At 37.7% G+C, this 21,555-nt stretch overlaps 1 protein-coding gene across 10 annotated transcripts in view; it reads left to right on the plus strand.

Annotated features, from left to right (window-relative positions):
* The window catches only part of MLIP (muscular LMNA interacting protein), a 106,789-nt gene that overhangs the window by 17,198 nt on the left and 68,036 nt on the right, over positions 1 to 21,555 (plus strand). The window contains exon 1 of one of the 10 annotated variants that reach the window (XM_086876093.1): positions 18,927 to 19,065. The exons of the other annotated variants lie outside the window; for them this stretch is intronic. The gene's annotated coding sequence lies outside the window, so the exon portion shown is untranslated. Of the gene's footprint in view, positions 1 to 18,926; positions 19,066 to 21,555 lie in introns of those variants that run through there. 10 annotated transcript variants of the gene reach the window in all.

The raw sequence follows: 21,555 nt of genomic DNA on the forward strand, positions 1-21,555 counted from the left end.
AAAACCTTGTTGCTGTGGCATTTTTCTTGCTGGTGTCATCAGCACAGCTTTCCATGTGGGTTGATGCTGATACTAGGGAGAAGTCTTTTCCTTCTGTACAAACACGTTTTGCCCTTGATTTCCATACCCAAGCTTAGCTGAACCGTAAACAAAGTTTCCCTCCTTTCCCTCTGGCACTTTATATAAAGCACTCAACTGCACTTGTAACTCAGTCTTAACCAATTGTTTTTGTGCTGATCTATAGAAATAGAAGTAAATAGGTATACAGAAGACTTTTATATCCTGGGACTGCTGTATAACTAGAAGATTTATTTCTACTCAGAAAGCTGGGAGTGATACTTTTGCGTCATATCTTCAAGTGAGAATGCTTCAGCTCTTTGCTTGATTTATTTTGCTATTATTATTTCTATGGTTAATATCTCTCCAGCATTGCAGACAATCCTCCTTTGCTGCTACTCTTTCAGTGAAGTGGTTGCCTTCTCACTTGACAGCACTAGGCAATGTGTCACATTTTTGGTTGACCTCTTGTTCTCCTGTATTTTCTGAAGTGTTTACAGGATTTGTGGTGCTCCTGCTTGCTGCACTCCAGGCATGTGAGGCAGCTGCTGTACTCCAGCCTGGCAGGAGCTTTGGGCATTATAACAAGAATTGTCCTTTTACAGCTTTGCAGTGCTCTGCAGTCCCATGGTTGGTTCTTTATCTGAGTCTGGGGATAAATGTGTATTTTTTCAGCATTAGGAAGCCTGAAGTAATATCAGATAACATAAATTAGATTGTGCAGTTGCCCTTGTTGTTTGTGGGCTCTTACACAGTTGTATTTTGGTTCCTTTATTTCATTTTGGTTGTCTTCTGTCACTTACAGGAGCAACAAACTGACTGCTATTAATTTCTGACTTTTTTTTTTTTTTTTTTTTTGGCATTTGGTTGGCACCTGTTCCTCTCTGATAAATACTTAGGGCTACGACTTTGTGTGGATTTGTGCACACACCTCATTACCAGCACTCCTCCACTGATTTTGTTTGGATTGCTTCTGTGATTTAATATCCATAGGGACTGGAGTTTGCAGTTTAAAAATTTGATAACTCCATGAGAATGATTGTTGTAAGCACTGTGTGTCTGGCTGCTAATACTGAGATGAATGTAAGCACAAACTGTATTTTCCTTTAGGAAAAGCACTTGCACTGTTAATTGCTAGTGCTCAGCTTCATGTGGCTCCTTTTCTACAAATGCAGCCAGTGTTAATTATATACAATTTTTTTTTGATTGAAAAAAACAGCAACAAGGCCCCCAGTCACTACAAATATTTTTTTAAAGCTTACCACCACAGAATACAAGTTTATCCAGACAGCTGGTTTGCATACTGATATCATCCCTATTTCTGCCTGTTATTATGGGCTCTCTATACAGGCTTGGCTGAAATAAATATAGTTAAAATTTGTGGGAAAACCCTCAAACATACACAAATCTTTTATTTTTAAAAGGATTTTCTTTGAAACACTTGTAACTATTTCCTGGTTTTAGCAGCATTTTCATATTCCTGTTTTAGGATGTGTGTATGTGTGTCTATTTCTACTCAGTTTTGAAATAACTAATTTACACTGATTGTACTGGAAGATAACAGTAATTCATTTTGCTCTGGAGTAGAATAGGATGAAGGGAATGGTAGTTACTTAGTGCAAAAAAAACTTATGATTCCTGTGTTTATTTGGATTTTTCACTTTTTGTTTTTTTCTCCTCCTGTGGAGTTAAAAATGCTCAAAAGAAATAGACTTAGCATAATATGACAGTTTTTCTTCCCTAACATAGTTCTTTCAGTTATGTAAGAGATGTATTTAATATAAAGGATATGCGTTTCCTTCAGCTTGGCATAAGAGTTCATATTTAGTAATACATAGGAACAATCATTGCTGAAACACAATAGTTAGCCTGATGGCTGATTTAAAAGTAAAAGGAAAATGGGATGTTTGGACAGAAGGAAAAGAATGTCATATGTAAAATATTTTTTTCCACAAACAAGTCAGAGCTTATTTTTTGTTGCAATGATAACTCACTACTGAGCTCCAAAATATTATTGGGAAATCCCCATGTGTCTGATTGTTCAGAAAAAAAGGTGTTTAATAAGAAGGTTTTGAGCCAAAGTTTTGTGTTCCACTGCCATAAAAAAGGGACAATGTTGTAAAAAGAAACAAAAAGTAACCTTATCTCCTACTGTTTGTGTTCTCCCCTAAAAAGATGGAGGTAAAATTTCAATTAGCAACATTAGTCACAGGCTTAGATTTGAGCTTCCCAGAAAAACACTCTGCAATCAAATTCTGCTGCTATTCTTAGCAGTTTTTCAACTTTGCTCGAAAGGATGGAAGATGAGACCACTGCTGGTTAGTCACCTTGATGACAGAACAGATAATATCAAGTAGGTGTTTGGTTCCAACACTAACTCTCCTCACCAGTAAATATCTCTACTGAAATAATGTATTGGGAATGGAGGATTGGACCGAGCACAAATGTTTTGAAGTAATATTGTGAAAGCAGGTAAGGTGATGGCTTGCATTTTTTGTTCATGCTTTGGGTGCTTCCTGGTGTAAAACTGAGGATTAACCTGCATTTGTTAATCCTGGAAAAAAATGGTATGAGTGAGGGAGGACTATAATATTCCTTGCTTGGCTCACTGCTGTAAGAACAGTTTTGGCAATATGAGGTCCAAAAACAAGAATGGATGACTGAATTGGAGGTCTAGTCCATCTAGCTCAAGATTCCTGTCTTTGACTGTTACTTAAGGCTCATGCTTATGAAAAAAAAGGCATACTGTGAAAAGGATAGATATTCCTCTGTCTTCCTATTCCCCCTGAGCTTAATGTAAATAAGTGGATGTATTTTCTTGGGTTTTGGTATGTTTTTATTTTTCATATCTGGAAATTCCTGATACAGCAAGCTTCATAATAATTACATGTTATATGAAACTGCTACTTTTGTTTGTATGAGAAATTCATGTGGCAATTTTGGCAATTCATGGCAATTTTGTTCTTATTCCAAGAATCCATGACATTGTAGTAGAAACTTAGCATTACGCAGATCTGTTTTTCTATACAATATTGTGGTAGTCATAGTCTTGTTCTAGGTACCCACTGGCTCATATTTACACATGAATGGTCCAACTAATGTTGCTTAGACAGGAATCATAACCCCTCTTTGAGATGTCTATAAGGTACATCTGAGTGAGATACTAATCTGTTTTTTCTTTTTTTTTAATATCAGTTTAAAAAATGAGGCTATGATTAATCTGACCCATGTTAAACATTTACCTTTGAGCAGGATTGACAGCATCTCAGAAGTGCCAGTTCCTCCCTATTGCATGTATAGAGAACGTGACTTGGATGTAGATTTCTGTTCTGGACACCTCTGCATTTGGTCTGATAAATATGCCTTTTGGGGAGGTCATTCACTACAGAGGAAGAAATATATATTATCCTGGGAAAAAAACCTTCTTTATTAAATCATTCACCATATAATAGGCTGGTGGAATGCATTTTACTTGCTGTCCTTCCTTAGATTCTCTTTGGGCAAGTGGTAGCTAGACCCTTTGGAAACTCGCTAAGGTGCTTTTGCAGTACAGAAGGAAATGGTGATTTTATACAATGAATACTCTTAAAGCAGGGGTTTTTTCTTAATGTGCCCATTTTTTTTTGGTGAAATTGTCTGTAGCCTCAAGAGAGCCCATTTCTTGGATGATGCAAGTGTTTCATTTAGATTGTAAAGAGGGCTCCCAGGACAGTGTCTCTTCAAAGGTCACCCAGACCATTTTGATGAATGCTATCTTGTGTCTGTTTGGCAGCTAGCAAAAGGTAGGAAAAGACAATGCACAAAAAAGCAAGGCAAAGTGAAAAAAACACTTTTCTCCTTTAACTAAAGCAAGGTGACAGGTAAATGTTATTCTCACAAGCACACAATATGCAGTGGGTTGGGGAATAAGAGATGATTGCAGGGCCAAGGGAAGAGGAGAGCTGGTCTCTGCACCTGGAAGATAGTGAGCCTCAGCTTGCAAGTGCCTTGGTGGTGTGCCTTTAACTGAGCACTAGCCATCTTAAATCCATTCCAAAAATTTGACCTCCCTGATGGCTGAGGAATCTGTTTCAGCCATACCAAACATTGGCACAAACACGCTGCCTTGCGATTGATGTTGCCCTTCTGATGTCAAGTCTTTTCTAATCCTGATGCCAAATCCACAGAGTTTGATTCCACCAGTTAATTGGTAATTCTATTTTGATTTTAACCATTTTCCAATAGGAAAATATGACAGAAAAAATTGTTCAAAGGAACAACCCTAGACTGAGCCAATAAGTAAGCTTAAAGAACTCCTAGAATTTGACCTACCCTCATTACTCAGTTTCTGTAAATAACAGCAAATGTCATTTAGTTCCCAGTTGTGCTTTCTTGCGTTCTAGCACTATGCTTTCTTCAACTAACCAAGAAAGACCTTCAGACCTATTTCTCGACTGTTCTGGCATTCCAGCATTCATTCTCAGGTGCCAGCGTGATGTTTCAATACAGCAATTGTAAGGAAATTATCATTTTAAGTTTATTCAGGACCTATGCTTTGAACTTTGGATCTGGAAGGCAGGCTCTAAGTGTTTGAGACCTACAGAAGATTTCAATATTTTACTTGCTAGTCTTCAGAAATAATTGAAGAAGAGAGAGTGGGTAGACCCCAGGTTACAGTAATTTTTCTCCTACTAATTCAGAGTCTGACCTTGCTTCAATTACCTGATTTTCATTCCTTAAAATCAGAAATTTAGAAATTCTTATTTTAGCTCACAGGGCTAATCAGTAGGCTGTGATTATTCTTTCCTGAATTTAGACAGCTGCATTTACATCTGAAGAGGTTGTCTAGGTTCCTGTTGCAGTCAGTGGAAGGAAGTAGGGACTTTGATGTAGTTTAGACGCCTATCTTCACTCTAAGAAGTGTCTATTCTCCTTTGGCCATAATGGACCCTTAAACAAGCTCACATGTATATATGGTAGATACTTATGTTTCCTTAAATCTCTATATGGGAAATGTACCTTTAAATTTGCAGAAACTTTGGCTTCTCATATTATTTCAATGCTAATTTTTTATCTGTCAATTCATTTAATTCATTGCTCAGAGTTATACTTGATGTGGAACAGAGGTATCAGCAGGCACACCAGAACTTTAGATGAGAATTTCAAGGTATACACAAGTGAAAATGCAGGTAAAACGTAGACTGAAATCTGGGCACAGTCCCAAGAAACAGCTGTTGACATTCCCACTCGTGTGGAAAGTGTTAGGCTATATTAAGAGCCACTGTTTTTGATTGATAGCAGAGGGGATTCCAGTCTGAAAGAGTATTTCCAGCATGCTAAGTATGTCAGGCATTTATTATCTTACACACTCTTTTCTTTTCTTCATGTTTCTGAATCTATTTTTTCCCCTAACCTTTTTTAACATTGTACTACACCCCATATATTCTTTCTGGTCCATTGGGCAAGCTAACTAGGCTCTGCTCGTGTTTCTCTCTTGAACAATAAAGGATCAAATGGTCAGGAGAGCATTCAATTTATACTGTTAATTATGTGAATTTAAGTACAGCAGTTTCCAGGTTGTAATAAACATAATTCCTTCATCATAGGGAATGTTGCCATTTACACATCACCACTGCAGCGGGATTGATCCACAAGGCTTGTAGATTCTTTTATTGAATTGTCAAAGAGAATAGTCCTGGAAGGTTACTCTCCTTGATGTGTTTGTGAATTCAGGATGGTCTCTGATTTAGTAGTTGCAAGTCAGGAAATAAAAAATTGTGAAGGGGCATCACATGCCCTCAGAGAGGGCATTTCTCACATTTTCTGAGGGCAGAAAAAAATGGCTGTAGGAAAAGTGTAATTTCCTTGGCAACTCTATTGTGTTTTGGGAAAATAGAATTAAGAAATGTGGAGGAAAAAAAATCTACTCATGGGATGATTTACATATACTTAATAAATGCTTTTAACCTGGTATTAATTTTTTAAAAGGAGATGGAAATTACTTAACTAATATGCATTCACTGGTCATCACAGATGCAGGCAGTGTATCTGCCTTCAAATAATCAATGAAAACTTTACTTAGATTGCAGAGAACTCTTCTGTGCCTTTGTCATAAAAGTGCAGAACAGAAGTATGTGGAAATATCCCACTTCCATTGCTTGAATTTTGCTTAATTTCAGAGTGTAAATACTTTGATGAGTATGAATTAAAGCAGTAAAATTATGCAGGAACTCTGCAAAAATTCTTGCAAGAATTAACTGAAATTATGATGAACCAGTTGATTGTTCTCATCTAGTTTTCCATTTCTGTTAGAAGAGCAAAAAATTCAGTTCTAGGAAAAAAATGCCTTGCAGTATCAAATCTTTACAGACAAAACAGCTTTTCTTATTTAAACAAGAGTAACTTAAAAAAGGCCACTCTGTCTACAAATAAAGTAGGACATTTATAGAAAGAGAGGGTTATATCCCACCTGATAAACTTTATTAATATACATAGCCAAGCGGTGCTGCATCACCAAGAGCGATGTAGTCAGTAACAAAAAATAATCAAACCTGGTTTTTTGCAATGGTAAGCTGAAGTGTGATAGGTATGTACTTATGGACACATGGTGTCACAGTCAGAAATTAAATCCATGATCCTTACCAAAGGTACTGACCATGGTACCCATAGAGGTAAACCCTTTTGGTACCTGTGTGACTGAACCAGATAGTCTGACTCATTGCACCTGGTGTCAGATTAATCTAATTTCCTTTGCATTTATTGGACTGAAATCAGAAATTGTTGGCAGTAGTTTTTAGAAGTTATCTTTTCTTAGGCTGTTTTGTACAAAGAAAACTTAACTCTCCAGGGAAAGAGAATTTACTTTGCCTAAAGTAAAGCAAAAATCTGGACAGTTCAACTAAGGAGACAAAGAACATCCCTTGCAGACAAGGAGTTGGTCTGGAGAAGTGCTGGAAAGGGTGCTGCTCTTTTTCTCAGTCACATTGCTCACTTGTTTGCAGCCTCTTCCAATCAAGCTGGCTTAATTGAGCAATTGCCTGAATGTTACGGCGTGCGCTGCAATGAGATCTCAGAGAGTGACCAGCGCTCTTCCTCTCCTCTGTGTGAAGAGCACAGCCTTGAATGAATTCAGGGACAAGAACAGAGATTGGGCTAAGGGCATAGGGTTAAATGAGGGGCCAAAGGGGCAGATCTGGGGGTCGAGGTCCAATAGACACAAGGGAAAGTGGTGCAGGGGAGTGGATAAAGACCGGGAGAGCCAAGGGGATTACAGGGGTGGAGCAATGCAGCAAAACAGAGCCAGTGGGGGTCAAGGGAAGGAAGGACATTCTAGGAAGAGTACATGAATGGCAAACAGGGGCTGAACAAGGGTGACATCAATACCCCCACACTATCAGAACACCAGAACCCGAAAAGTGCCAACATGTGGCTGCAAAAGGCCCATGGGAGGGAGGCCTTTTCTTACTGTATTCTAGAGGAGCATCTCTCCCTTTTGCCTCTGTCCCTCCAGGCCTGAGGTATGACCACCCTGGTGGCAGACCCCTGGGCCTCCATATCTCAAGTTGAGTAGTATGAAGTGGAAATAAGGATATATAAAACTGCTAGCCTCAGTTTGCTTTGATCAGAATTTATGCCAAAAAAAAACAAACCCAAAAAGCCAGTCAATATTACTGAAACTTGATGTGGAGTTATTCCAGGCTCTCTAGAAGATTCTGTACCTCCATTTGACCCCAAATATGCATGACACGATGGAGCTGGCTGCCTTCTTTTGGTTGTAGGCCACCTCCCCCCTCCCCCCGCAATTTGTAAAAAGATGTCCATGTTTGGTTAATTTACAGACACACAGGGGTGTCTTGGAAAGACATCTGAAGTTTTGTCTCCGTTCCCACCACCAAGCCCACTGTTCTAAAGACACTGTAAATCTTAAGAGAGAAGGTAACATATCAGATATCAGCATTGAGACAGAGCAGTCCAATATTCTGGCCTGAAACCATTATCACAAATGCAGAAAGCAGAAGTTACTTTGATAAGACCTTTGATCCTGTGAATTTGATCTGAGCCCCCCTCCCAGAGCAGAGATCCATAGGGTGGTCATTTTTGTTTCATACAAAGGAAAAGAGAAAAAAAAAATAAAAAAAAAATCATAGTCCCCTTTTAAAAGGCATCCTACTTGAATTGGATGGGGGAATATGGGTGTCTCCAGAATCCTGTAGACACAGTCTTTGAATAATTTCTTTAAATCAACCTTAAGATGCATCCCAGCCCCCAAATCTCACCCTCTATTATGAACATCCCCTAACTGTTGGTGAGCAATAAGCAATCATAAATACTGAATATTTTCTGAATGTAAAGCAGTGTAATAGAAGAGGAAATGAGCATTACCTCTTGCAAGAATGTTCTCTTGCCTGGTGGTTGGGGAATACATGGATGTAAATTTCTTCAGGGAGACTTTAATCAGAAAGCTTGTTTGAAAAGGAAAAACAACTGCCTATATTACACACCTGCTTTTGTTTGGTAGTGTAACCATCTCTATACTGCCAGCCTCTTCCTAGTGTAATAGAAGGAATATTTGAGCACTTCAAATACTTACTAAATCAAACAACTTATAAATAGCTTAAGGAGCATACGAATTGGATGCTAAGCAATATTTAGGAAGGTATTTAGAAATTGGTTATATGCTGATGGAAAACATTGTAACAGATAAAGAATAGTCCTTTCTATATAGTCATGATAATATTAGATAATATTTTATATAGGAAATACTTTTTTGTGCCTTACCTATTTTCCTGTGCTACGAAAAGCCTGATTGCTGAAGTTTGGCACAGAATTTGCATTACTGTCCTGAGGATATTTTACAGTGGAAGATGGCACTGGAAAATGTTTCTTGATCCCCAGATGAAATATCTTCCTGATCTGTTTTTTTCCCCCACTGGTTCTGTAGTGTGCACCACTGAAGCCACAGGGAAATATCAGCTGAAGAAGAAACCCACAGTCCCTTAATACACCTTCAGATGAATTTTACCTCTTCAAGAATTCCTTCTCAGACACTTCAGATTTTTTGTGCTTTCCTGAAGCTGCAGGATTCATTCATTACTATTGCACAATTTTAGCTCTTTATAAACTTTGCTCCATCATTGTTGTAATGCTTTTTCATAAGCACAGTGGTCAGTTTTTTTTTTTTGTTTGCTTACTATTACCAACATACATAGCTTTAAAGAAAAAAGGAGACCTGCAATGGTTTATATGAAGCTGAAGTGCTGCTCTGCAGCAGGGTTCTACAGGAATGGTGCAATATGGTGCATAGTGTTTTGAATGGAATTATGCATCAACAGATAGTGTAGATGATAAAACACCTGAAGTTGATCACTAGGTGATCTCTAGTTTAACCAAGACCTGTGTTAACGAACAAAGCTTTGTTTTTCTTAAGAGATTCTCCACCCCAAAGGGAAAAATATCATAGTGATTTTGTGGTTAGACAGCTATTTGCTATTTTCTGTTATGTTTGAGGTACAGTTTAGGATTTGCCTGCAAGTTGTGGGGATTGTACTAAAGAATATGCTTTCACATTAGCTTTCCCTTTGCTTATTGTCAAATCCTTGTCAATTTTAAAGCTATTTTGTTTAATTGAAAATGGTGTTTCACTGTGGTACTTACTGCATGGATCAAGTATATTTTTCGGGAATGCTTTTAGAGAATTAGGGTTTGACAAGGTGCAGTGATGTTTATACATATTTATGTACATTTAGGCATGAAATTGATTCTTTTTGAAGATAACGGATAGACAGATCCCTGAGGCTATTGTCTTTATACCATTGGTTTTCTCTATCACTAGAAATGAATCTGGCTGGCTGTCATAAAAAACTTTACTTCCATGACAGGCAGAGAATTGTAATTGCTTTTGTAGAATTGCATACCATAAGCTCAAGGGTTCTCTGTGTATTTTATTACAGTTGCAGTTGACTGATGGAGATTAATCTCATGCTAATCACTGTAAATGTAAAACCTTCTGTCTCAGATGGTGCTTACTACAAAGATTACTGATGTAATTTATTGATAGAAACAATATGTTTTTTTTAAAGTTGTTTAGGAGCCATTTAAAAATCTAACAAACTATTACATTACTTCTGACCATCTATAATATTTATGGTGCACTTCCAGTCATACAAGATGTATTACTTCTGAATTTGAACAGCAAAGAGGAAATATCTTCCAAGTTGATAGTATTTAAAATCTTTAAAGCATCAACTTTGTGAGGTAGTAATATTGTTAGCATCTTTGTAACTGATTCTTCAAATATTTTAATCCCTGTCATGTGTCTTGCTTAATGAGATGAATATTCAAGCCAAAAAGAATAACAACAAAAAGATTGTTATTCTGGAGACTGCTGTAAGGAGTAAGCTATAATGTATATTTTACATTTAGTTCTGAATTTTTCACAGTAATAGTATCTAGCCTTGTTAGTGGTGTGGTCTTCTGTCTCATTTTTTGGGAGGATCTAGCACAGGATTACACTATGTGACAGAATATTATCCAAGTCCATCCTGTGCTTTCTTTTCTCATTAGAGAAAGTAAGAGCAGCACATTTGACATCATATAAACATTTTCATTGAAGTACCCTGGACAGAATTTGACAACGTTTCTCCACTGAAATCAATAGTGAAAATCTCAGAGGCCCCTCTGGTCCTGGAATTTCCATCCCAACTCAGCACTCATTAATTGGTTTGGCACATACAACATTACATTGTCCCCTCTTGGTCTCAGTGAGCAGTGGGCACGCTGGTCAGTGGCTGTGACCTGAGCACCTGCTACCACCACTGCAGGCAGTGTCCACCAGAGCCTGTGAAAGTGGCAATGAGCTACAAAGGACTAGTTCCAAGCTGCTAGAGATTTAGGGATCAGTCTTTCCTGAAGGTGATACTTTGGCCCAGAAAAGCTGCTGTCATGCATATGAATGTTTCCAAGGGGTATTTTTATTTTATGAGGGCTGTCACAGCTGGAAAACAGTAGTTAGGCTAAAATGATGCTTAGAAAGGTTTTTTTGTCTCCTTTATTGGAAGTGGAAAATGCAACAAATCTCTTGCATATGTGTGTGCTGTGGTCTTTAATAAAATCTTCACTGGGAGTAAACATGTAAAATAATTCCAAGGTCTTCTGTAGGTAGTCAAACATTTCTATTATACTGCCGTTATTGTATTAGTAGATGGTAGATGTGGTACTAAAAAAATGAAGTATTCTCATAATAGAAAAGATATTAGAATGTCCAACTTCAGTCACTGTCTGCCTTTTATTATATCTACATTGGCAGAACCTTAGTTTGCTTGTAATGCTTGAAAGTTTATTACTTCATCAGCATCTTAAATTAGACAGCCTCAGTATCTCAGCAGTCTTTAGCAGGGCATGTTGATTAGTGTTTCTAGAAAGATTTGGCATAAGTTAGGTTGATGCTGGCAGAGAGAGGTGGGTAGCATATGTAGTGCATTATCACTATACGTTTTCTGTGTTGACAGGAACAGAAGCAAGCTGACATAACACATCTTGATAAGTAATACTGCCATTACCAGTGTCACTTTTATCACCAGCTATGCAAAACATTGACTTAGGACTCTGATTTGATGTTAAAATAACATTGGCATGTATTGACATACATATCGTATTGACTTTGTCATGACATTCCTTGGCAGGAGTAAGATTATTGTCTATTGCTTCAGCTTACTTATTAGCATTGCCCTTAATCAGAAGGCAGTAGTTATTTTTGTGCCTTTTTTTCCCCCTAGCAACAAAGATGGCACTTATTGGTTTGGATATGAAATGCTCATGGGTAATATTTCCATATGAGAGACTGTCATACAACTAATTTCATTGCCAGGAAATTCAAGTAGTGAACAGACTCAGTGTCATTCAAAGATTTTTTTTTTAAATTATTTTTTTCAGAACACGAATCTATTTTTGTGATTTCTATCAGAATTTGATGTCTGGAACAGCATACTTTTTCTGTTAGAAATGGAATTTTACTATTATTTATGTAATGATTGATGCATCTTTAAGATGTGCCAATCATTTGATTGCAATTTAAAGCTGATTAGAGGGTGCTAACTTCTGAATGTGAATGACTGTTATCAAAATACTAGGCTGATCTAGTGGAGCTAGTCTGGAAAACAACATGCTGCAAATTGCATAACCCTCCAAAGTACAGGAATTTTAGGGTGCTATAACTGGCATGGACTCTGAATGGGTGGTGGGAACCTGAGCTGTGAGGCATTTACTTGCACAAGTTCACAATGACTTGCATTCTAGCATTCTAGATCTCACTGGAGTTGATTTGGCCGTAGACTTTTCTTTTTATCATGTAGGTACTATGGAAGGGTAGAGAAAGTGTGGGGTTTTGTCTAGGGCACAAACAACTCAGCAGTGCACATTTGGACAAAAAAGATCTTTGGTGAGGACTGAGAGGTGCTTGCTGCAACCTGAGAGCCATGAGAGGTGGGACCACAATGGCTCCTAGTCCTGCTCTGCCTTTGCAGGACTCATCTGCAGGTGCTGTGCGGTGTTTTGTCCATGCACACGGGCACATCCCCTCTAAAGCTCGGAGGGCCGTGTTTAAAGGAAAGGAGGCACCACCATGCTGTGACCATCTGGATGGGAGCCACTTTGGTGTGGAGGATGAGTCATTTGGTTAGCGCAGAGCTGTGCTCCGCTTATTAAATTAGGTGACGTGTTACACAATTAGCCTGTATTTGCGCGGCTGGTGACCCAGACTGGCTCAGGTCTCCCGAGCTCTGGAGCTTAGGAAGGGGTAATTTCCATCCCTCTGTAGTAATCACCCAAGAAAGTTACGACCCTGGAGCCGTGAAGCTGCCTCGGGGAGCCATCAGGAAAAGCTGACTGTAGAAAGGAGCCCAAGCGCTGGCCCTTTGAAGAGGTAAGGATCTGACACGGAGCCACGGGGGAGCAGCTCGCCTTGCTCGGCATTCTCAGCTGCGACTCTTTCCAAATTTAGGCCTCTAAACTAGGTATCAGTTTCCTACAAGAATGAGGCTGTAAAAACTGCCACACTGGATCAGCCAGAGTCCCAGCTTGTGCAGTGTCCTGTCTCAGGCTGTGTCTGAGAGCTGACACCTAGGGAACAGTGTGAGAAAGGGGCCAGCAGTATGAACTGAACTCACATCTCTCCGTTTGAGAGGCAATTACAATACCTCATCATTAGGCACAGAGTATGTCAGTGAGTTTCTCCTAATGAAAGTCTTTCATGTTGTTCAACTAATTGAATATTCACTGGGCCAGAGTAGGGGACCTAAATTGTCCTTTCCATTCCCATGTCCTGAGCAATAGCTAATCCTTAGCTGCTTCAGCATTGCCCTAAATATTAATTATTTATATCGATGGTTTTCAGTGGAATTTCTATGTATTTGTTAAATAAATCCTTCTTTGTTACCTTATACTAACCTAGTATTTTAACTTTTTGCTCCTTAAATATTTTTATTATGGTCTTTTTCCTTCCCCCCTAATAATTCAATTTTCCTCAGAAAATGTCAAGAAGCTTTTAATGGTTCTCTGCATTCTGAACAGAATTTAATTGAATGTTTGAAAATCTCTTAGATTTGATGTCAAAATCTAACAGCAAACCGATTCTTGGTGACTTTTTTGTGTACCTCCCTTTTCTGCTACATGAGTAAATTACATTCTTTGCACATTCTTCAAAGATATGCCTGTACTTCACTTTATTTTAGATTTCATTTTTCAATAATTATATTCTAATTTTATAATATTAACAATAATGAAAAAGCTTTTGCATTGAACTAGGTCTCATTGGGATCTCAGAAATTGTATTTGATAATTTAATGAGTGCATTTTTACAATTCTTGGAAAAGTGTGCAATCAATCTGAAAAAAGATGAAAAATGAATCTTTAGCAGAGGGTTTATCTTACTGATCAGTTGCAATGATGGATGCTGTGTATAAGAATTCTTTCCCAGAATATACTTTCTAAGTGTGTATTTGTGTACCAGATATTTTAAAGTGGTGACAAACAGCAAAGGAAAAAGAGAAGAAATGAACAAAGAAGATAAATATCTTAGAAGTGATGTAAAATTCAATGCTGCTGACTAAGAGATACTGCAAAAGAGTTTTCCATGATGTTTCAGTCTTGTTTTACCAGGTATGAGAGGCCACATGACTGCAAGTGCTTGACTAACACAAATCAAATGAGTTATCCCCTGTCAGCAGAGACACATTCTCATGCTACCCAGGGAAGAAGTAATGGTAGGCTATTTAAATGAATCCATTTGCAGTTGTGGATGTCCAGCAGTGTCTAGATGATTGGTTCAGTGTCTGCACCTCCACTGACAGATAATAACCTTTAAAAATAGTCTTGATATCAGGTGCACACGCTCCAAGAGAGATAAACTATGTCTGGATGAGAAAACAACTTCTGAAGTGTGCCACATGGGTAATTAGGGTTGAAGCAAGCTGATAATTTAGAATTTGGTCTTCTGATGTGATACAGCATAATTCCTATGGAACCGTGCCTTTCATTAGTTTTCATGGAATGAAGTGTGTTTTTAAGTAGCAGGTGCAAATGTATGAAAGCCTATTTTATTTTTATTTTGATACAATCTCAAGAGAAATCCATAAAATCTTGCTCAAGTCTAAATTTTTTCCTTAAAAATTTCCATAAAAAACTCTAGAGTTTCATGTGAGCAAGACATAGTGTATTGTAATAGGGCAAGTAGATAGTCTGCTGACCTAGCTGTTTGCAAAAGCAAATCCCAAATTCTTGACACTTCACCTCCACCCACAGAGCATTCTCCTGTCTTCCATTTTATGAACACACACACTCACAAAGACACGCACTTTCTACAGAAACTGTGCCAAAGCCTGTCAATCCTGAATGCTCTACTGAATGCTTGAGGTTCTAGTAATTTGGAGTGAAAATGCAATGACTAAGAAATAGTTTGTGTCCTGTGTAGTAGACAAAGAATTCTTAAGCAGACCTGATTTAGCTTTTTGTAGCACAAATCACTCTCTATAAACCTATTTCATTGTTGAATTTTGTCAAGAACAGCTGTGTGTCAGTAGAGTCTTAAATCTTGTGTTTATTTAGCATTAGTGAGGAGCCAAACAGAAATGTCTGCCAATTGCTTCAAATCTGTGACCATGTGTGTTTCTCATATGCGTTGTTTTGGAGGAAGAAAAAAGGCTGATGACAGATCAGATGTGCAGATTCACCTGCAGCCTTCTGGCTTGTTTGTGACCAGCAGGTGCTGCAGTGGCCCCTGGCTGCTTGCAGGCAAAGGGCAGGTTCCAGTGAGTGCTGCAGAACAAAACCTGTCACCTCTGTTACCTAAAGCTCCTTTCTCGCTCCTCAAATTCTTCTTCCAAGGCCTTAGTGTCAGGATTTCTGAGGCAAATTCTTCCCCATCTCTGGAAGGTTGTAGCACCATTAACTGTGTCTGACAATTCTGACTAGGAAAAGACTTTATCAGAAGAAAGGTTTCAACCTTTGACAATCTGTTTTCTGATGCTAATGGTGAAAGACCTGTTTCAAAGCTTAGGCTGAAAAACACATCTGAGAAAGAGACATCTGAAAATAGTCTGGTAGCTGGGTCATTCATTAGCACTGTAGGAAACATGGGGTGAGTTTCCTTCTTGTCATTCAAAGAGAGACATATTCAAAAGCAGTTCTGTCTCTCCATTCTGGTGCTTTCACTTGTCATTCCCTCCTGGATTCAAGGCACTATCCAGATGAAATGAATAAAGCCAAATATGTTCTGTCAAAAGGTTTTGTTCAAGCAAACTGACTTTTTTTTAATGTGGAAGAAAATACTTAAATTAAAAATTCCTGGTCCACTGCAGAACTGCAAAGGAGATGGGATTTCCTATGTGCAATGGCAATATAGAGTCTGCTGAGGCAACATGCAACAAAGCACAGCATCTGACTTCTACTGAATTCAAGGGCAACCTTTTAAATTAATGGAATTTCATCATCTACTAGTATATTTGGTAATTTTCTAAAATGATCTTCCTTGGAAAGCAGAGAAAAGTTTTTTATTTTTTTTTTTTTTGTACAAGAGGGCTTTTAAGTTACTTCCAAAAATAACTTCATCAATTTCCTTAACATTTAGATTATTTTCTCCATGCCAATTTCTGGCTAGTTAAACAAGACCTAATAGGCAGGGCAGATGCAAAGTCAGAGACTGGAGCTGTGAGACAAATACTGCATGATAGAACAACTTTTTGGGAGAGTATTTGTCACTGATTACACTTGCTTTAAGAGTCAGAGAATGGGTGTTTTAGGGAAGAGGACTGAGCCTGTGTTTATGTCTGCCTTTTGCTCTTCTTGGGCTCCTGAGCTCTCCCCTTGACCTGTAGTCTCTGCTGTAATCAATGCCTCACCTGGATAGCTGTGGCAAGGCTGAGCTCCTCATCATTTCTTTCCTGAAGAAAGATCTGTGGTCAATAGGAACATAAAGTCTAACACTATGAAAAAGAATTTTATATAAATAGTGCAGCAGTGCCTTTTGTCTAAAAACTGAGTTAAGAATATTTTAAAACAATTCAAAGATTTAGTGAAAAGTGTGCACAATTAAAATTTTATTGGATTGCCAATACATTGCTGTTAGGATGGTCTTGATGCATGACCCAGAGTTTTAGGATTTTAATTTTTTTTTTTTTTAATTGAGACTAGATATGCTGCTGTTTTATGTAAACTAATTAAGCTGTTCAGAAGACATTGATCATGAACCCTTCACAGATTGCATGGTGCCTTGTGCAGGCAGATAGGAGAGCTTTATTAAAAATGCTTGTCATTTCTTAATATTGTTCACAGGACATATAATCTCTGGGATAAAGAATACTTGCAAGAGTCATTTGCTGACGCAGAACAAGGACTTTTATTAAGTCCAAACCTGTTTATTATCTGTAAATCTTCTAACTTGTCAAAACATTGGATGAAAAAGTAATACATGAGTTATAGGGTCTTTTCTGTTGAATTTAAATGAAGGATATATATTTGATGTCTGGTTTAATGATACCTGCTCTTGAAAATTAAAACTATGACTGATGTCTCAAACTAACAAACTGAAATAGCTGAAATGCTTTCAATTTTTTTAAACTTTATATTAACCTCCTATTTTACTTGATTTGAATTTGAATTTCAATATTCATCCAAGATATATTTCTTCCCTTTTCAAAGCTAAGACCAAGTTCAGAAACTCAGAATCATACTCATTTTCACTAAATTCTTGGGTAAAATTTGACTTATTTCTAGTAACTTTAAGAAAAAATGGTTCAAAGTGATAAAAAAGGTATAAATTATCATTCTGAAATCTTGCAGGATTCTCCTCAATCCAGGCATTTTAGAGCACTGCAGTAAGCAAACAACGTTTTCCCTGAATCTGTCAGGGAGTCTGACATCTGAATCTGCTTTTGGGAGACTGCACATTTATCTCCCACTAAGGCAAAAGGAGCAAAGGTGTCTTTGAATGGCTACAAAATTTTGGACTCTAAAACCTAGAGTTTGTAGAAGAGGGCATGTGTCTTTAGTTAATAGAAAACACAGCACAGGAGAACCTTGACTTATGAATGCTCCTAACATCATCAAGATGCTAAACGTCCTTTACAGGAGGAGAGACAGAATCCATCCCATGTAATCTATGTCAGGAATGTCACTTAATGCACAACATGGGGTAATGATTTCTCCCTGGTGATGAGGATGGTTTAAGAATCTGTGTGAAATATACTGGGATTACTGCCAGAGTCAACCTTGATTGTACTGAGTTTATTTTGTGTATTATAGGAAATAAAGGCAATAAATATATATATATAAAATCTCTGATATTGTTCTGTCAGTAAATTAATTCAATTACTTCTTTAATCTAAAGCTATGATTATTACATTCCAGTTTCCTAGAATGAAGATACAACATAACAGTCAAATACATAGGAATTAAGTACTGAATCGACATTGTTTCTTATTATATGCAAAAGTGTTTTCCATTGCATTGTCACCTGTATTCTAATACTAGGAATTTCTGAAGAAAGTATCAGCAGACAGCATGTAGATTTTTGTTCATTTCAACTAGGTCCCCTACCCTTTTTTATAATCCTTTGATCCTCTGATCCTTTTAGTTAGTTCATAGCATCTATGGAAAGAGTGTTATTTACACATTTTCAACTGAAACCCCAAAGTATTCTTCATAACACTGATGGGGTTTTGATTAAGTTTGGAAGACTCTCTAGAAGCCTGACATTAGCAGCATACTTGGTCATGAAGTGTTTTCTCACTACCCAGATTTGTTGGCTAAAGAAATTATGCTTGTTCTTGGTGCAAAATGTACACTCTGCTGTTCTCCTACAGTCCTTCTATTCTTTCTCCTACACTCTAAAATATCTGAGGAATGGTACATGACTGTATTTAGTGAATTATTATTCCAAAGTGGAAAACTAACAATTTTTTTTTTTTAATGAGACAAAGTCAAGTTTGTATCTATGTAATGTAAAATCATTTAATAAGTAAAAATAAAATTATTTAATTGAAACAAGTGTAGCTATTCTTCCCAACAGACTGAGTCATATGAAAATGACCCTAGCACTCTTATACATGCACTATTCTTGATATTTGGGAAAGCTCAAGTTAAATGGTTAAAGACAGCTACTTTTTAATCATTAGCACAGGGAAGTAAACAAGATTCTAAGTTTATTATCATGCCCTCCTGTGAACGTGCAGAAGAAGCCAACAGCCATTCAGCATTACCTTATTGTTTGCTAGTAGCTGAGTGCCAGAATAATTACTCTTTGTAGCCAGCATTCTTCTGGGCCCACACAGACCTACTCAGAAAATAGCTCATTAAAAGGACCTCTGAAAATGCTTGCTGAGAAGGGGAAAATATGACCCCTTGTTCAGTTTTATCACAGACATTTTGTTGCTGTTCTTTCAATGTTCATTTTTTTATTTATCTTCCAACTGTGCTCTACAGCAGTCTGCAGGAGGCATCTGAATTATCAGCCCTCTGAGTTTTATTAGTAGGGGACAGGTAAGAATTCTCGTAGAGAGCTTGTATTAATTATTTGTTAAATTCCTGGGACATATGACTGTAAAGGGTGCAGCTTCTGATGGGAAGCCTATTGCTGATAATACAAGATGAAATAAAGCATTTCTTAGAGATTAAAATATTAACTGCCTTCTCCTATGTGTGCTTTGTTTAAAAGCTGAAAATTTAGCAGCTGATACTTCCAAAGTACTCTGTGTATCCCTAATGTACCATCAATGAGAACTCTGTTTTCTTTATGGAAAGGAGCTGAGGAATATGGGCTAGCTGGTATTACAAGACTTTGACTGCTTTCTGCTGGAATGACAGCAGAAAAATATGGTCACAGATTAACTAGAAGCCCTCAGTCTGGTCATATATGAGTAGATAAAGACTAAGGTTTTAATTTGCCCGTGTTGAAATCTATGACAGCATTGCTTTTGTTTTTTCAAAATACCCTTTTCTGATTGATAACAAAGCTTGTTAAATCCAGAGGAGGCCAGATGGCTTTTTGAATTTTGAAAATAATATTTGAGAGTATGTCACAATCATTTAGTGACATAACACCAAAACATGAAAGATGTGCTATTAGCTGTCATTGGCATGTGAGTGGCAGCTGTATGGCCTTTTGAAAATTTAACACAACTCTTTCTTAATATTCTTAATATTCTTAATATTCTTTGGGTCCCTGCTCCAGAAATTTAGCTTCTCAGCAGTACCTCAGCAGACATAAGTTGTATCAGTTTGGGAAGAAGATATCTATTGAAAATGTGATTCTTATTTTAAAACAATAGTAATAGCAGAGTCCAAACACAGGGAAGAAATTTTTTAAATCTGTGCTGCCAGAAGCAAATCACATCAGCCTTTACTTTCCTCCTGTAAGATTGAATATTTTTAAATAAAAATTTACTTTCCAATTAGACAAAACTCATCCAAAACATTTTAACTCTCAAAATCCCTTACCTTTTACAGTTTTAAAAAAACGAAAGTATTTCAATAACTCAACTGAGGAAGCCATCAAAAACTTAAATGTATTTTTAACAAATTTTGTTTAGCTGAGAAGAGTCAGCAGTAATAAAAGAAGGAAATTAGAGGAAAAAGAAACTTCTAGGAAACTGGAGAATCAAAATGAGAAGACAGCTGTCAGTGGAGACATGCATGCAATAGCTGCAGGTCGTGTATGAGCATATCACTGCATTTTGGAGTTTTGATGAGAGCAGGTGGAGCTGGTTGTATCAGGGCAGGAGGTAATGGCAGGATCTGTTAACCTGGAGTGTGGGAATAGGCACATTAAATCTTACAAAGGTAGCTGCAGTCTTTGAATGGGGAGTGTTGGAAACTCCCTTGTATCCTCTCCTGGAAAGAATTTTCTATGCTGAAAGTGCTGGCAGTGAGAATGAATTTGAAGCTGAAGATGTAGTCATTCAGCTTTGAGGACAGTTTTTCTTAGAGTAAATGCTACACTTAGCAGGTGACCATGGTACAAAGGGCCATGGTTGTTCATTTCTTCCTGTCAGACTTGGATGACTGGGGTTTTCAGACTGTGTTGAAGTGTTTTGAATAGACTTATACCTGAAGAAAAACAGAGAAAATTCTGTTGTGAAACAAATGATGTTGTTCTTGCCAAAATATTAGTTAAGTGCTCTGGCTAACAGCAGGTTTGCCCTGAAGCACTGAGAGCCCTGATATCCAGCATATCCTCATAAGGGTCCATGAGGGATTTCACACACAACTGTTAACCTGGAGAAGTTTGAAGTGTAAGTCATCTGCTGGAGTGAGGCTGTACCAGTCCTCCTTCAGTTGCATCTAAGGAAACCAGAAAGGCAGTGCTTCAAAACTGAGCAGAAACCTTGCACAGGTGGGAAGTGCTCAATCTTATCTGCTGCATCCGAATCACTCCCAAACCTCAGGGATGGTAAGACCACATACCTTGTGCAACTTTTTCTAGCTAGAGAAACACATACAGAGATGCAAAAATTTGTAGTTATTCTAATTGAAAAACTAGGAGTCTAATCACAGAGTTATAATGTTGTTAATTCCCTTTTCCCTGACAGGAACAAGTTGAAGGAAGCACTCCTCAGAAACAACATTTGTACAAACATTTTCGCTATTCAAGATATTATCATTAAGAGAATGAGGCTGTTGTTATTAAAGCAGATAATTATTCACAGGGTGCGTTTGGTTGCTCAATCAGCTTTCTCAAACCCTCATGCACTAACTCATGCCCAGCTGGAGCCACAGCTGGCAGTAGAGCCCTTTGTGCAAAAGCAGATGGCTTTACTACTATGCCTTTGGCTTCTAAGAGAGTGACCTGTATGTGTAATCCTGCAGTCTTCATCTACAGCTGTCTTGGATGGGGTTCAACTCGTTTGTTGCTGATTCCTGTGTGTCCTGGTGATTTTGGGCTGATGCTTGGTACTCTGAACTTATAATTTATTTTGTATTCAACAGGACCACTAATCCTCTGAGTTTATCCATTTGGGAAAGACTTTTGTG

Source organism: Cyanistes caeruleus, chromosome 2 (genome assembly GCF_971803275.1).
Source record: "Cyanistes caeruleus chromosome 2, bCyaCae1.hap1.1, whole genome shotgun sequence".
Lineage (NCBI taxonomy): Eukaryota > Metazoa > Chordata > Aves > Passeriformes > Paridae > Cyanistes > Cyanistes caeruleus.